The sequence below is a fragment of the Callorhinus ursinus genome, unplaced genomic scaffold (genome assembly GCF_003265705.2).
Source record: "Callorhinus ursinus isolate GAN/ISIS: 27379988/994484 unplaced genomic scaffold, GSC_fseal_2.0 scaffold4, whole genome shotgun sequence".
NCBI lineage: Eukaryota > Metazoa > Chordata > Mammalia > Carnivora > Otariidae > Callorhinus > Callorhinus ursinus.
This window is the reverse complement of record NW_027397066.1, coordinates 147954865-147970726: the sequence shown is the minus strand read 5'-3', so window position 1 is coordinate 147970726 and position 15862 is coordinate 147954865. Positions and strand designations below refer to the sequence as shown.

At 42.8% G+C, this 15862-nt stretch overlaps 1 long non-coding RNA gene across 4 annotated transcripts in view; it reads left to right on the top strand.

The window, feature by feature from the left end:
- The window catches only part of LOC112826223 (uncharacterized), a 34922-nt gene extending 20876 nt beyond the window's left edge, over nucleotides 1-14046 (top strand). For 3 of the 4 annotated variants that reach the window (XR_012378083.1, XR_012378084.1, XR_003208870.2), the window contains exons 2-3: nucleotides 11601-11760; nucleotides 13768-14046. This is a non-coding gene — a long non-coding RNA (uncharacterized lncRNA). Of the gene's footprint in view, nucleotides 1-3466; nucleotides 3650-11600; nucleotides 11761-13767 lie in introns of those variants that run through there. The other variant, XR_012378082.1, reaches the window with a different exon arrangement.
- The last annotated feature ends 1816 nt before the right edge of the window (nucleotides 14047-15862 follow it).

Below are 15862 nucleotides of genomic sequence, written 5' to 3'. Positions count from 1 at the left end.
GCCAGAATATAATAGTCTTGGGTTCAGGAGGGTGAATTTAAAGCAGAACTGAAAGTCAGTACCATTTTACTTGGGAAGTGGTTCTTTAAGCTTATCAGCTGTGTTGCATGAGACTTTGAGCCCTGAAGACCCATTGGGACAAAGGTTAGGGTTCCTCTAATGAGGAGTATAGCAGCTAGTCTTAACTTGTTTTTAGAGTCTCGAATCTAACATAAGCCCTAGTCAAATTTAGTAATGAGGCAAAATAATAGAATAAGGCCATGCTCAAAATTTTATTCAACTCATCCTTTCCCCTCACACAACAAACTCCCGAATTACCAATGTTGGGGGTGAGTTGAGGGAGGAGCTAACATTATCCACCATTAAGAATAAGACAGTAAAGCTGTTCTTGCTTGCTTTGGGGGAGCACCTTCTTGATGTGATAAAATTACTTGGGGAACTCTCTACCACATTGAGAATCAAGTCTAGGGCACGTTCTCCCTCCTGCCTGCCTGGCCTAGTTGACCTTCACTAGCCTGATGCTGCCTGGTTGGAATCCAGAGTGTTTCAAGGAGCAGTTGTGATGTGTTTTCCCCGGGTATGGAATGCAATAGGAAGTTTCTCTGCACTGAAACCATCTTTTCCTCTCACCTTCCTGCTGGGAACCTTGATGACCTGGGGGCTAAAAAAAAACCCCACATAGTACCAGGTTTGAGGGAATCTCCCTCAGCAGGGACTTAGGTGCATGGGATTGGGCTGCCCGGTCCAGACAGCCGCTCTAGGATGTTGTCCTAGGCATGCAGAGAAAGGATGGAGCTGAAAATTCAGCCAACTGGAGGTCAACATGTCGCCTCTTGTGTTTAAATCTGGCTGATAGCGATACCTGGGTGGCTCATTGGTGAAGTGTCTGCCTTTGACTGGGGTCGTGGTTCCCGGGTCCTGGGATGGAGTCCCGCATCGGGCTCCTTGCTCAGCAGGGAGCCTGCTTCTCCCTCTGCCTGCCGCTCCCCCTGCTTGTGCCCCCCTCTGTCTCTCTGACAAATAAATATTTTTAAAATAAATAAATCTGTCTGATAATGGAAATTGTTCTTTGTGGCTATAGCTACGCAATATTGTAGAAAGAGGTCTCCTGCCATTCCTCTTAAACATGATCCTCAGGATCCTGTTTTGGACCTTTTCTTATATGAAAGCCTCTCCCTGAGCAATAATCATAATACTGACTTCCTGAGGTCATTATGGGGATTAAGAGAGAAAATCTACTAAAAGTGCTTTCCAAAGTGCCAGATATATAGCAAGTACTCAATGCATGTTAGCAATTATTATTAACCATTCTATGATTTCATTTGCTGTTAATGACGTATTTGTCTACAATTCAGACCTTTCCTCAGAATACTAGACCTGAATATCCAACCGCCTACTGGAGGTCATTTACATGTAGACAGACTTAGATTTGTAAGACCCACTATGCTCAAAGCAGATTGGATTTCTTGTCCCTGTTGCACACTCAGAGCCTGTTCTACTAGTCTCTGTGAGCCACACCAGCACCAATCAGGAGCTCAGGCCAGCTACCTGGCAACTGTCACCAGTTCCTCCTAAATAGCTCAAATCCTCCACCCACAACCTCCTGCCTTAGTAATGACAAATAGTTTTGCCTGTATCATTCCATCATTTCTCCTACATTATACCCTCCAGTCTGTCCTCACAGCAGCTGGAGTGATCTTTATGTAATGCAATTTGATCATGTCATTGCCCTACTTTAAATCTTTTTTTCCCCTACTTTAAATCTTTTATGCATTCCCCATAGACACTAGGAAAACCCAAATGCTGAGTGTATAATGCTCTTTATAGTCTCCTTTCTCACCACTTTCCCTTCATACCTGCTATTGACTGCATTGAGATATTGTTTGTTTGGGTTTTTTGTTTGTTTGTTTATTTGTTTTTGCCTTTATGTCTTTGCACATGTTGTTTTTCTGCCTGGTACCCAGCTCCCTCCTTCATCAGACCCTGCTGCTTGTCCTTCAAGATTCAGCCTGTGTGCTCTTCTTGGAAGCCTTCACCAAGCCCCAGGCTGATTACAGAGTTTTTCTCCTGAGTTTTACAGTTTTATAGGATTGTAATTGCTTTTTCTTCTCCACTAGGTGTGAGTTCCTTGAGGGCAGTGGAATAAATCTTTAATCTTTGTGGCCACAAGGCTTTCATGCCTGGCCCACAGTAAGGGTTTATCCACATGTTTGCTGAATATAAGAATGACCCAAAATTAGAATTAATGACTGGTTCCATATGACTGGTTCATATCATCAGAATTTGGGGGAAGTTATTTTTCTGAGCCTCAGTCTTCTCATCTGTAAGATGGGGACCAACAATACCCCCTGATATGCTGAGGATTAAATGAAAAGTGAATGCAAGTCTTCTGTAAACTGTGTAGTGCTGTACCTCAGTCATTGTTATAATAAGTACAGACCCACATTTCTCATGCATGTATACATTTGCACATGTGCACTTGAAGCACACCTATTGTATGCATCCATATGTCTGTGTTTGTGCACCTTCATGGTTACATGGAAAAGCAGTTTCCAAACACACCTTTCTCTAGATTCCACCCTTCAAAAGGCTTGCTGAATAGGTGGATAAATACCTTTGGTAACTAGTCCAGGTTCTAGATAAAGCAGTTTGTAGCAGTGTCCTCCAATTAGCAACCATTCTGTGGAATCGTTATATCCAAAGACACATATACAAATAGTGCAAATTTATAGAGCACTGAACGGGTAATTACAGCCCATTACTATTTTTACTATGACTGTTATTGTACCTTCCTACTCAAACAGTAACATTGAAGCATATTCCCGGCAGGTTTTCATTTTGTTTTTACATGGGTCACTTGGACCAGTGATGGATGGCATTGTTTTGCTCATCTTGCACGTGAACAAACGGAGACACCGAAGATTCGTTTAACAACATGCCTTCTTTCCAATGTTGCAACCGTGTGGAGATCAGAACCCTCGGATGCCCTTTCTCCTGTCTTCTTTCTTTTTCCACGGGTCGGAGTGGGAAGTTTGTACAGAATAAGTGATTGCTACAAACGAGCCGGAGCTGACCAAGGTGTAAACTGACCCGTGCTTATGTAGAATGCTTTGCGTTGCCACAGTTGTTTCTGCACATTGGACCTGCCTTAAATGTGGAATCCACTATTCTCACATCAGTTCCCGGTTCTTTTCAATACCCGGCAGGGTAATTGCCTCTCCTTCCGTAGCGCACAGTTGCCAGCTGCCCGGCTGCCCGGCTGCCCTGGGGGCTTTGAAGTGGGGGGCGCACCAGGGCTTTCTAAACGCCGCCCTGGCGCGCGGTGCACAGGAGCGCGCGGGCTCTTCTTCGACCTCGTCCACCTCCTGATCCCGTTCTTCCTTAAAAAGCCAGGTGGCGCCAACTCTCAACCCCTGCGAGAGCCGGCGGATCCTCCTGCCCGCGCCGGGTGAGGAGGAGAGATGGAGGAAGAGCACAGCCTCAGGCTGGCTCTTTGCTCTGCGCAAAGGGACATGTACTTTTCTCTTCGCGCCCCTCGCAGCATGACGGCAAGCCCAAAGGGAAACGAGGTGTCCTGTGTGCCACGTGGAGCTTGGGGAACGGAAATAATTAAAGCCATGAGGTTTTCTGGCTCTTCGCGGTGTTTACGGTGGGTTTTTGATTTGCGGAAGGAGAGCTAGGAGAGGTTAAGGCCGGTTCCAATCTGCCAGCATCCTGTATCTGTCTGTATAGCAGATGACTCGTGGGGCCGGGAGGGCGCTCGCGCCTCGGGGTGCGCATAGCCGTGGGTGCAGGATCATGTCTCTGGGTGTCGTGTGTGGTGGCCCACCGACTACTAAGTAACAGAGTAGGTGCATGTTTATTAAAAAAAAAAAAAAAAGGGTAGAAATCCTCCCAGTTGTGAATGGAGGGCTTTGAGGTTCCTTCATATGACAGCAGAGGGTCTGAATCTATTATGGAAGGCACACGTTTCAATTTTCAAACGCCATTTTTTTATCCTTGAAATGTTTCCAGTCTATGAACTACTGTTATTTAACAGGAAGAAGGGAGAAAGTCCATTATGTGAGTATACCGATTTACTTGATCTAAACCAAACGCCACTGAATAAAAAATGTTGAAACTTACAAAATAACTACTAATCTGGTAATGAAAATTTAGCTGTACGCATGAGCTGCTGTTGCAAATCATCACCAAATTTGAAGTTAAGATGAATTCAATAAAAGTAAGTTATTTTTTTGTTTTTTTTTTTTTAATTCACTGGAACACTAAGAGTAGAGTTGGTATTATGGCCTATAGCAATTTTAAGATTTTAATTGAAATGACAGTAACATACATACAAACACATAGAGCACTCAGCAGCATTAATAATGATGACAGTGTGCTATTAATGCTGCTTTTTATATGGTGCTGGTGGTGTGTTTATTACAGCGTGTGCTCCGAATCAGTGTTTTTCATACTGCAGGTTGCCAACCATTAGTAACTCATGAAATTGACACTGTGGGATTTGAGCAGTACTTTTTTTAATGAAATAGACAAGAATAAGTATTCTTTCACAAATCATTTTTTCCCCATTTTTGTGTACCTATGTCCTGGATCACAGGGTAAAATGTCTTTCTCATCATGGTTTACCTTTAAAAAGGAGTTTGAAAGCGTGGTTTTTAATTAAAAATTTATTTTATTTTATTTTTTAAATAATCTCTAAGCCCAGTGTGGGGCTGGAACTCACAACCCAGAGATCAAGAGTCACATGCTCTACTTGACTGAGCCAGCCCTCCCCCAACCCCAGGGTATTCAGTTTTAAAATCTCAACATGGTGGGTTCTTTTCCTGATTATGAAGGTTACACTAGATTAGAGATTGTGTCAGGCCTAGGGCCCCAGGGAGAAGATCAGCAAGAAGGAAAGGCCTGGAGTCCAGGCCTCAGAAAGGAAGATTACCATAGGAACCGTGGAGCAAAGACCAAAGCATTAGGCTGCTTATTCAAACTGGGTGTGGGAGGGTGGTCCATCTCCCAAAAGGTGGGAGGAGGGATGGCTGGAGTCACATACTTTGGTAAGGGGACCCATTATCTTAACAGGAGCAGGTAGAATAGCCATGAACCATGAGAAGCAAGTTAGGAGCTCAATGATTGATGTTGAGGGGTAAGGAATGCTTTTGTCCCTCCACTTCTTCCCAGTCTCAGTGTTGAAGAGACCAGATACTACACTCACTGTTTTAGGATGCCGATTGAACCATATTTATTAGAAGCCAGGTCATGTTGTGTTTAAAGGCAGTGGCTCCCTTTGGCTCTTTCTCCTAGTTCCTGGTAAGTGGACCTGCTAGGTACAGCCTGCCCTAAGGGATGACATCTAAGGGTTGACATCCCTTTCCAACTCCAAATAGCAGAGCTAGTTGGCTGAGCCAAGACCTAGCTTGGGTGTGGCCTTCCTCTTCTCTCTTCACCTGGAAACATGCTGGTCACGGCTTTGGGTTCCTGCATCGTGTGGTCAGCCAGGGATTAGGGAGATGTTGCTTTGGACTTCAGAAGTGATGGACCTACTACACGCTCCATTTAGCTTGACTAGAGCTCTGTGCTGAGATGTATGCCATTTTTGCCTCCAGTAATCAAGTGGGCATTATTTGCCCTTTTCTGTTGTTCCAGAAATGTCTGATTCCCTGAGCAGTTGTTCTCAAACTTTAGCATGCATCAGAGTGACCTGGGAGGCTTGTTAACACCACTGATTGCTGTATGCTGCATCTAGTTTTGATTTACCAGGTCTGGGCTGGGCCTTGAGAATTTGCCTTTATTTTTTTTTTAATATTTTATTTATTTATTTGACAGCAAGAGAGACAGCGAGAGAGGGAACTCAAGCAGGGGGAGTGGGAGAGGGAGAAGCAGGCTTCCCACCTAGCAGGGAGCCCAAAGCGGGGCTCGATCCCAGGACCCTGGGACCGTGACCTGAGCCGAAGGCAGACGCTTAACGACTGAGCCACCCAGGTGCCCCGAGAATTTGCCTTTCTAACAAGTTCCCAAGTGATGCTGCTGCTGCCGGCCCAGGACCAGACCTTGAGAACCACTGCTCCATGAAATTCTGAGAAGGGTGTGGAGTAGGAAGGTGGCTTGCAGGGCAAGATGAAAACACTCCGTAATGCCATCTTAATTCCATGAGCCCTGCCCAGCCTGTCCCAAGCCAATCCGCCAACACTCAAGGCTGCCAGGGGATCCTAACTGGAGGAGGGTGACTCTAGCAACAACGTCAGCTCTTAGTGGTTAGTTTGGAGACTCCATCTTGAGGGGGACACAGGAGAGTATGGGTTCGGGGCACTTTATTCTTGGACAGACCACGAAGAAAAGTGATTCACTATAGAGTCCCCATAGGACTGCTAGTTACTATCTATGTGCTCTCCACTCCTAAGTTTCTCCACCACTGTATATTACAGGGCCTAGGAGTGTAAAAACCAATTCCTAGTCACCTTTGCAGCTAGAATTCAAGGTGCACTTTAGGTTCTGATACTAAAATGCAGTCACATAGGATTGAAAGGCAAAAAAGTGGAGCACGCTCTCTTCCTTTAGCTTGTGGGTGCGCAAGAAGGCTCTGGAAGGCATGAGTATGGGCAGTGCCTGCATTCCATGGTCCACTGTCTAGTCACCAGCCTTCTGGTTATGGGGGCTCTGACAGCTTCTCCTGACTCTACTCCTCCAACCCTTCCACTTGAGAACTTGTATTAAATCCCTCTCAGCTCGAAAGATCTAGATTGTCTTCTCTTTGCTGTATTAAACCCTGACTGATCCAGGGAACGAGGCTGTTCGGGTGCTTCGTACTTGAGGTCAGGATTAGTGTGAGCAGAGAGGGTAGTAGAGACCCTGCAGGTGGTAAGATGACTGTCATCAGCGGGGAGCAATTGGGGAGTGCTGAGCCTGATCCCAGCGAGCCTGCCTGCTATCCAGAAATCAGGAGGGTGAAGAGATGAGCGTGCTGAATCGCTGTCATCTTGTTCTGCCTCTCTCGCAACAAAGCCTCACTTCGGCTGGTACCCCCTTCTGATTTTCACAGCAAAGCAGGGAAAACAGCAATTTTTGAAGCCTTCAGGCAAACATTATTTTACTAAGGCTCAATGACTGTCTGCTCTGCCTATTTCGATACTTGATTGTTACTGTCTGTGCTGTGCTCTAAGATCTGGACACTCACTCCATGATGAGGTTATAACCGATTTAAGGGAAGATAATGAGTTTTCAGTTTCCAGCATGAGAATGCATGATGAATTACTTGGGCAAGTCAGCTTCACTCAGTGTGATCTGCGAGCTGAGTTGACGTTGCAAATTTCTGCTGCAGCACAGAGTAGGGCCGTCCCCTCTGCCCACCTTGTTGCCTAAACTCCACCTTAGGGCCCTGCCCCTGCAGATATTATTCAGGAGCTGATTCGTTGACTCATCAGTTCTTGAGCAGAGACGAGACCGAATATATGTTACTTAACTAATTTTTGTCCAGAAGGAACTGATTGCTCTGGTAACTGTCATTGTTCACAAACGCATGGTACCGCCCCCTGCAGGAGGCACACACAGCCCTACTCTGTGGCTTGCAGCTGTGGTCACGTGAGACTGGCCCTGGCCAATGATGTCTGAGTGGAAATGACTGTCCTTGGTCCTTAGTCCCTCTAACCACATGTCAGCAATGATGCAGATGTGTACAGGTGGCTCCAGACAGAGGCCCAGGCGGCAGAGTGAAGAAGGTGGAGCAGGGCTGTCGGAATCCAGACTGGACATGTTGCTAACACTTATGTTTATATATTAATTTTGGACTAGTTAGCTTACTTCTGTGAGGTAACTGGCATTCTAGAAGCCTAATATATCACACCTCTTGTCCTGGCCAGAGTTTGGTCCCAAAGGGCTGGACTGGGCATGCTCAGGTCTTTCTTCCCAAGGCACTAATCAAGTCGCCCCTCCTCCCTCACAGGGGCTGGAGGGGTTACTCCGAAGGAGATCCAACCCCCGGAAAACTTGAGGCAAGGGAACTGGAGGTTTCTGAAGGGATTTTGTTACTGTAGAATTTTATCACTCCATTTATCTAAAAGAATTTGCCAGAAATAGAACTATCAGGAGAGGCCATAGAAATGTTAATTTTTCGTATAACACCCAGTGCTCCATGCAGTATGTTATATGAAAACAATGGATCGTGGATCACCACATCAAAAACTAATGATGTATAGTGACTAACATAACATAATAAAATTTAAAAAATGTTAATTTTTGTCTCATTTGTATTCTTGCATATTTGAAAGTGGGGGGGGCATTCAAGTGACAGATCAAGGCATTGAAATAAGTGTAGATAATGGTAATCCTAATGGTTACATTAAATAGAGGTAATTTAGTAGCACATAGCTGTGATAGGAAAGCAACTCCGAGGTAAACGAGAATGGAGGCTTAAAGGTTAATATGACCGACTTTCTGCCAAGACATCCCTTGCTCCAAGGGCCTGGCTCATTGTTAATTGACGGCCTGTGGCTCCCAGCACAGTGCTCTGCTCCGGCTGCTGGACCTGAGGGAAAAGGGCTTGTTTTGAAACCCAGTGTTCTTAATGAAGCAGATCCTGACCCTGAAATGTGCAAGAACATCATCTGAAAGTGTGATGAAAAACTGGTCTATTGAAAAGTCAGTGACCTTTCCAGTGTTGATTTTAAAATAATAGATTTGTTTTATTTGACACTTTGGTAAATGCTGTAATAAAACATTACAAGGTCAAAGAAATTATCCAGTGTGTTTTGTGTCTTGCAGCCTGGAAATCCAAACTATATGCTTGCAAATTAGCATCCTTATTAGTGAAATTTTGTTGCAAATTTTGGCATGGACTCTTTTGGAGTGTCAGACTTTAAGGCGCTATCACAGAACTGGCAAGATTTGAGGGTTTTTTTTTTGTTTTTTTTTTGTTTTACTGATTTAATAACATTGTTCTTTATGGTCCCCATAATCACCTGCTTTATGAACTGTGGCTAGAGCTGATGTTGCAACTGGTAATTTTCTTAGAAGCCAAATGCATTTATATTTTTCCGTCTTTTGATTTCCATCATTTCTGGGAATTGTTAGTAGATGGAATAAATAGAGAATACATTATAAACAATTCAAAACACCAAAAACAAAATTCCTTGGGCCTTTTACAGATACCACACATGCAAATAAATGTGGCTTTGCATTCCAATGGCATTCGAGTGGGGATTACATTTTCCTCATTAGCCTCTTTCTTAACCAAACAATATTGTTTTTCAAGCCTGTTTATAGAAATGAAGTTTGATGTTTTAAATTAATTCACACCAACTCAGTTCAAATGAAGAGGTAGACTGTCTTCTTTTGATCCTGGTCCTTTGTGCCGTCCTGGTTGAACTCTATCAAAGCAGTCAATTGGTTTAGGATGAAATCGGGAGATTGTGTTGCTTGCAAAATCAAAACATTCCCAAAGTACTAGGTGTGGTTTTTACTGCATTTCTAAGGAAAGAGTAGAAGAGTGATTGCAATGTACACCTGAGGTCTGATGTGCCTGCTTTCCTGTGGCAAACCTTTATAAAATGAATGTACTTATTTCTAATTGAAAGAATACCCAGTCCTTTTTCCATCAGTCATAACCAATAATTCCTCTGCTAATATGTGGACCTTAATTTGAAGCAGTGGGAATCTTCTCTTTCCTCCAGGAAAATCAACAGAGTTGTGTAGAAAGATTGCATAATTTTGGTAGGAGCAGAAATATAACTGGATTATTTTTTAAACTTCTGTAAACACTCGTGCATGAATCTGCAATCTGTGCAGTATACATTGTTTTCCACGTCGATATTGGAGTGTGGGTGATAGGTGTGTGTATAGGTGTTGTCCATCTCAGTAAAATGGAAAGAGACATGAAAGTAATTCTCAGTCTGAGTTAAACCCACCAATTTTAGGAAAACCTGTGTTGGTTGTGTTCACTCAGCTGTTAGCTCTGACTCCTTTTGGCAGGCGTTCTGTTTCATTCCACCATCTTCTCCTGCATTGTTTTTAGACTCCTATAATCCTGGCTCAGGATGGCATGAGTTAGAGTTGGAGAGAGAACCAGCACTAGTTTTCTTAGTGTCCACGGTTTCAGAACACACTCTTTAACGTTACTTGACACCCTTTTCTACATGTGCTTTCTTTAGAAAGTGGAAAAATACGTTATTGAGAGTTTGTCAGAGGAAACCATATTGCCAAACATTTGCAAAACTGAATTATTGACAAAATGCATGTGATTCCAAAAGGGCCTGCTTAATTGAAAGCAGTTGCAGTGTTTCAACATGAGAATGTGGCTTATCCTTTCTGTTGTCTATCTGTTTTTAGATTGCTATAGAACATACCTCTGGACTTCCACTGTCCCCAGATAGCCGTTTCTACACAGCTAACTCAGAACAGATTAGAGCTAGAGTTTTAGGACCCTTTATGGCTTTTATTTCTTGAGCAAGCATTCAGGAAAATCGCATCCTCATGTTCTCCCACGGTCACCTCTAATTCCTAGGAGGCCGAATTCCCGCGCATGCCCAGAGTGCTCGGCACAGCCTACCAAGTTGCACAATCAGGCTTGTCCACTCCCCGCGTCGGCCGTGGTTGCCAAGATGCAGCTGTGCCCTCGGCTGGGCCTTTGAGGGGATGCTCATTCAAGTCATGCAGCTTCAGGGCTGATTTGTTGCTCACTCTTAAATGTCCCAGTTTGTCTGACATTTAGCCTACCTCTGAGAATGACACTTAAAATCAGCTCCGTCACTAACCAGAAACAAGGCTAATTTCATATGGTGAAAGAACAGTCCGCCTCATGGAAAATTGCACTTGCGTACTCGGTGATCATAATTAACAATTAGAATTGAAGATGTAAAAAAGCCCAAATGCGTGCTGTGTGTCATGTGTGGTAAGGGGGGATTTTTCAAAAATCTAATGTATTTGACATCTTAATTGCCTTTTGACTAACCGAGAATTGACATCTTGAAGACTGACCAAAGAAGGAGAAAAAAATTGTGTTTCATTTTGTCATTTTAAATATGCTTCCTTTGTCAAATGACTCCCTTAATTAATACGGGAAACTATCCAGGGCAACGTAGTTTGTCTTCATCTGGAATTTCAGAAAAGCTAATGTCCCAAACTGTCTTCTGAACTTTTCAAACTTTCTGAACTTTTGTGGTCGAGCTTCATCTTGTGTAAAGATGTTAGAGCTGTGTTGAGATTAATATCAACAATCAGAAAGTAATATCATGGTTCTGGTTGTCATTATTCTGTTTAGACACGCTAGAACTAGATTGCCTGTGTTAAAACTTAATGGACTAGAGAAGAGAAGCATCCAGAATCTTAATGATGGGGGCTTCCACTATCCAGGCATTTGCCAGATGTCTCAATTTCTAAACTCAGAACATCTGATAAATCCACGATTTGCCTCACTTAGTGTTCTCAGTCCTGGCTACACATTAGACTAATCCCAGAATTAAAAAAATATCTATATCTATATTGATAGGCAGGCTCCACCCTTCTAATTAAAGCGGAATCTCTCAGGGTAGACTTCTTTTTTAAGTGCCTCTAAGTGATTTGAATGTGCAGCCAGGTTGAGAATCACTAACCCACATGATAATTTCATCTTTCAGAAGGGAGAGGAAGTGATGAAGAGGATTAACACCCTGCTTCTAATTCTGGCCAACTCGGAGGCCCTGCATGGAAAATCAGAAGTGACAAGAATCCTGGAAGAGGGCCACCTGGCCATCAGAAAATTCCAGAGGGATGTGGTCACTGCCAGACACACACTTGGTTAGTTGGAGTTTTAAAATACCTCAGGAAATTATAAAAGCCTGACTTTGACCCCCCTCCCCCATCTGAGATTCCAAAAAGAAGCAGGGGAGAGTCCTCAAAATAAAATTTGGATGCTACTATTGTAAATGGTCTTAGACAGGGGGGAAAAAAGAAGAAGAAAAGAAAAAGGAAGGAGGTAGCCAAGAAGATTTAGTGTCTTCATGCAGGAAGCTGTCTGCTGAGAGCAGATATATTTTTAAATGGTATATGTAAAATGTGAAAGATGATCTAGAAAAACAAGCATGGATACAAAAACTCTGTCAGGAATATGTGAGAAAAGAGTCAGAAAGATTAAATCCAGAAAGAGGCTAACATTCTAGATGATGAAGAGGGCTGTTTGAAACAAAAGCAAGAAAGTGTAGAATCCATGCAGGGCTGTGATAGTGTTAGGTCAAGGTTATGTCAATGGTGAAAATACAAGGTGGCCACACCTGCAGACTCCATTTTACTCTTTAAGATGAGAAAGGGCGGGATGAAGTTTGAGAAGAAGGAATTAAAAAATAAGATCACTTAGGAGCAAATGCTAGCTGTCCTAAATAAATTCAAACACTGGAAATAACAGACCAGAATATTATCAGAATTTTCAAATGAAATGGCTTTCATCTTTAAAAAATATGGAGAATGAAAAAAAAAAGGAAAAAAGTATGGAAAAGGAAAGAAGTATCTAAACACTGTCCCACATTTTTTAAAAGATTTTATTTATTTATTTGACAGAGAGTACAAGCAGGGGGAGAGGCAGAGGGAGAAGCAGACTCCTCACTGAGCAGGGAACCTGATGTGGGGCTTCATCCATTGAGCCCCACATCGGGCTCCCTGCTCAGCAGGAAGCCTGCTTCTCCCTCTCCCACTCCCTCTGCTTGGGTTCCTTCTCTCGCTGTCTCTCTCTCTCTCTGTCAAATAAATAAATAAAATCTTTAAAAAAATGTTCAAATATGCAGAGAAATAGAAAAAAATAGTACAATGAATACCCATGACCTAATACCTTTAATCAATAGTTATAGTCATTTTGCCATCTTTGCTTCATATGTTCTCTTGTTGTTGGACTATTTTAAACACCCCAAGCACTAACACATACATCTGCAGAAAATGAGCACATCCTTTTACATAACCAAATTCTAATATATCCCACTTAATAAATTAATATTAATTCCCTAGGATCATGTAATACCCAGTCCATATTTAAGCGGTAACCTTGGTTTTATGGATTTTTTTTTTTCCAATTTAGAATCCAGTCGATTCTAGAATCCAGTTGAGTAGCACATACGACAGTTATGTCTTTGGTCTTTTTAAATCTAGACTAGCACACATATACCCTTTTCACATGCTAGGTTGATTTTTGGAAAAGGCGAGGCCAATTGTCTTATAGAATGCCCCAGTTCTGGACTTTTGATTCTTTTGCTCTTTCATCTTCTGCCTATGCCTTAGATCCCAAGATCTATCTTGATGCAATTCAGGTTATACATTTTGAAGAATATTTGATAAGTGAGAATATCTACTTCGGAGTGCATGACCTCAGCAGCACGTTGTCTGGTTGTCCCACTGTTGGTGACATCGACTTTGGTCACTGAGTTAATGTGATGGCAAACACAGTTCTTTTCACTTACTAGTAAGAAGCATTTTCTCTTTGTCAGTTAGCAAGTCTATCAGAAGGGTAGTAGTTTGGCTCCATGAAAAATTCAGTTCCCTAAAGTTAGGTTTTTTGGGTTTTTTTTTAAAACCATAACTCATTGTGCTTTTGGTTTTTATAAACAATTATACTCAGTTTTTCAGAGCTTTCATCTAGCTGGGTATTTTCAACCTAAAATTACAAAATTCTCTATTCATATCTTTGTCATTTTGGGTACCATTTTGGTTTACAATAGTCATGTATATCTGGCCTAGTAAATTGGGTATTAATGGGTTACCAGAGCTATGTGTTGTAGTTCTCTTATTCACTCATTTTCTTTTATGATTATTACATGCCAGGTTAGAAATGGAACTATGTAGTGTTATGGAAGTGAGTGGCATATTGCCATGAGTAATGAGATATGATCCCAGCAGCACCCACCACACCAAGAAGCTGAGCGTTGACTAAAGGTATGATGGCTACTAGACTCTTATCGTGAACTAACTGTGCCACACATTGAAACTGAAATGTGGGTCCCTTAGAGTAACTTCTTTGTTTCCTGTTTTAAGAAGGTCAGAAGACGGGAGTGCAAACATTCCAGTAACCAAACATGGTGGTATCAAGCCTAATTAGGAATAAAAAAGCATTTCTAAAATCTGTGTCTGTTCATTTTCCTTATTTCATTGGTTTCATTTCACCCTCATCTGTGATTCATTTGCCTTTTGTCATCTTCCACAATGGCTTCTGCAAGAATATCAGTCTTAAAACGTACAACATGGCTTGCACCCACTTCAAACACTGTTTAAAATCTCATTTATTATTTTGCACTGTGGTCTCACTAAAAGCCAACGTAACTGAGACTGCAGAGCAAATACCTTCAATTCCCAGGGTGAGAGGGAAAAGAGAGAGCAAGAGCGAGCCAGAGGGAGAGTTAAAACTGTGCGAAGCTCCACAGCAGACATGGGAGAAAAACAAGAAAATTCAGAAGTCTTAACAGGTAGCTGAAGTCTCTAGACACAAGAAAACTGGAAATTGCCCAAACCTGGGCTCAGTAGAGTATAGAAATGTGATGAAGACCAGGAGTAGTATTTTTTCCAATAAGAGGTTAGTTACTTAAGGACCACATGCCCAGGATTACAAAATTTGCCTGAGTAGCCCAGGGAACACTTATCTGCAGTAGAATTAGTAAAAAGGAGAGATGAGATGCTATGTGAGCCACCTATTATGTGAGACTATATTTAGAACTTGAAATTAACGCTGGGAATAATCATATTAAAAGGATATCAGCAGATGAAAGCTATAGTAAGTAGGAACTCTATTTTTCTAATTAGCTTAAATTTTTAGATACTAAAATCCAGGTGTTTGGGGGAGTCAAACCCAGTCACTAGGGTTTAGCATCATTCCTTTACAGAAAAACGCAAACAAGATCACGTGCTGGATATCTCAGGCCAGAAGCTCCATCATATTCATTCAACTCATCTCCCTTCCTCCCTAGAGGAAGAATAGACTATAGGCACCTCCCATGGAAGGCCGCTTCTGGGCTGTGCTGGCGTGGAAGGGGAGAGGGTCCCAGCTGTCTGTAGGTGTGAGCTCCATTGATGAACCCGCACCCCAAGATCTTGGTGAAACATATTTTGAATGACAGGATAAGAGCATTTACCTAAGAGGGAAAAGCAGATGGGAAGGAAACTTCCTGTTTCTGGTGCAGTGACTATTTGTTACCCTTTTTCTGAGAAAGCTCTAAGTCACACCTGTATAAAGAGCTCGACCTCCAGACCACACCTGTACTTCGGGCAGTTATTTACTCAGCCGCTCACCGCAGCAGGGTCTCCTCACCCTGGAAGCTGCAAGAGGTATGGACATAAGAGAGTAACAGGCATCAGACTGCAATTCTCATTGCTCTTGCTGAAGAGACCTCGGCTGGAAGAGCCAAAGGAGGCGGGGCCCCAAGCTTGCACCTTGGACCTACCATTCATTTCAGTTAACTTACCTAGTTCAGTGCTGCCATCTTCAACTTCAAATTCTGACAGATTGGACAGCCGACTTTTTCCCTCTGGGCCAGGTAAAATAAAGAATCAATAGACAAGGCATCACTCAAATATGCGAACTGAAGTCGCTGATGATGGAAATTCTCACACAAGTGAACATTTAGTGGGGAGTGCTATCAGGAAGGCCCCAAGTGACCCCAAGTGGATAACCTTTAGAGAGCTGGAAGAAACGTGAGGATGGCTTTTTCTACCAGGCTGGAGATTCAGTGCATATGAAATGTAACTTCATGAAGCGACTACAAACCTATTTCAAGCCATCGTTTGGTCAACTCAGGAACTGTCTTTGTCCCTAGAGTCACCTATGAATTCTAGGGTGGTTTACACAGAGCCAAGGCATTTGAGAGGCTCATCTAGTTCTCCATGTTATCCATCCATTCAGGGACACTGAGTTGCCCATCAACCAGGT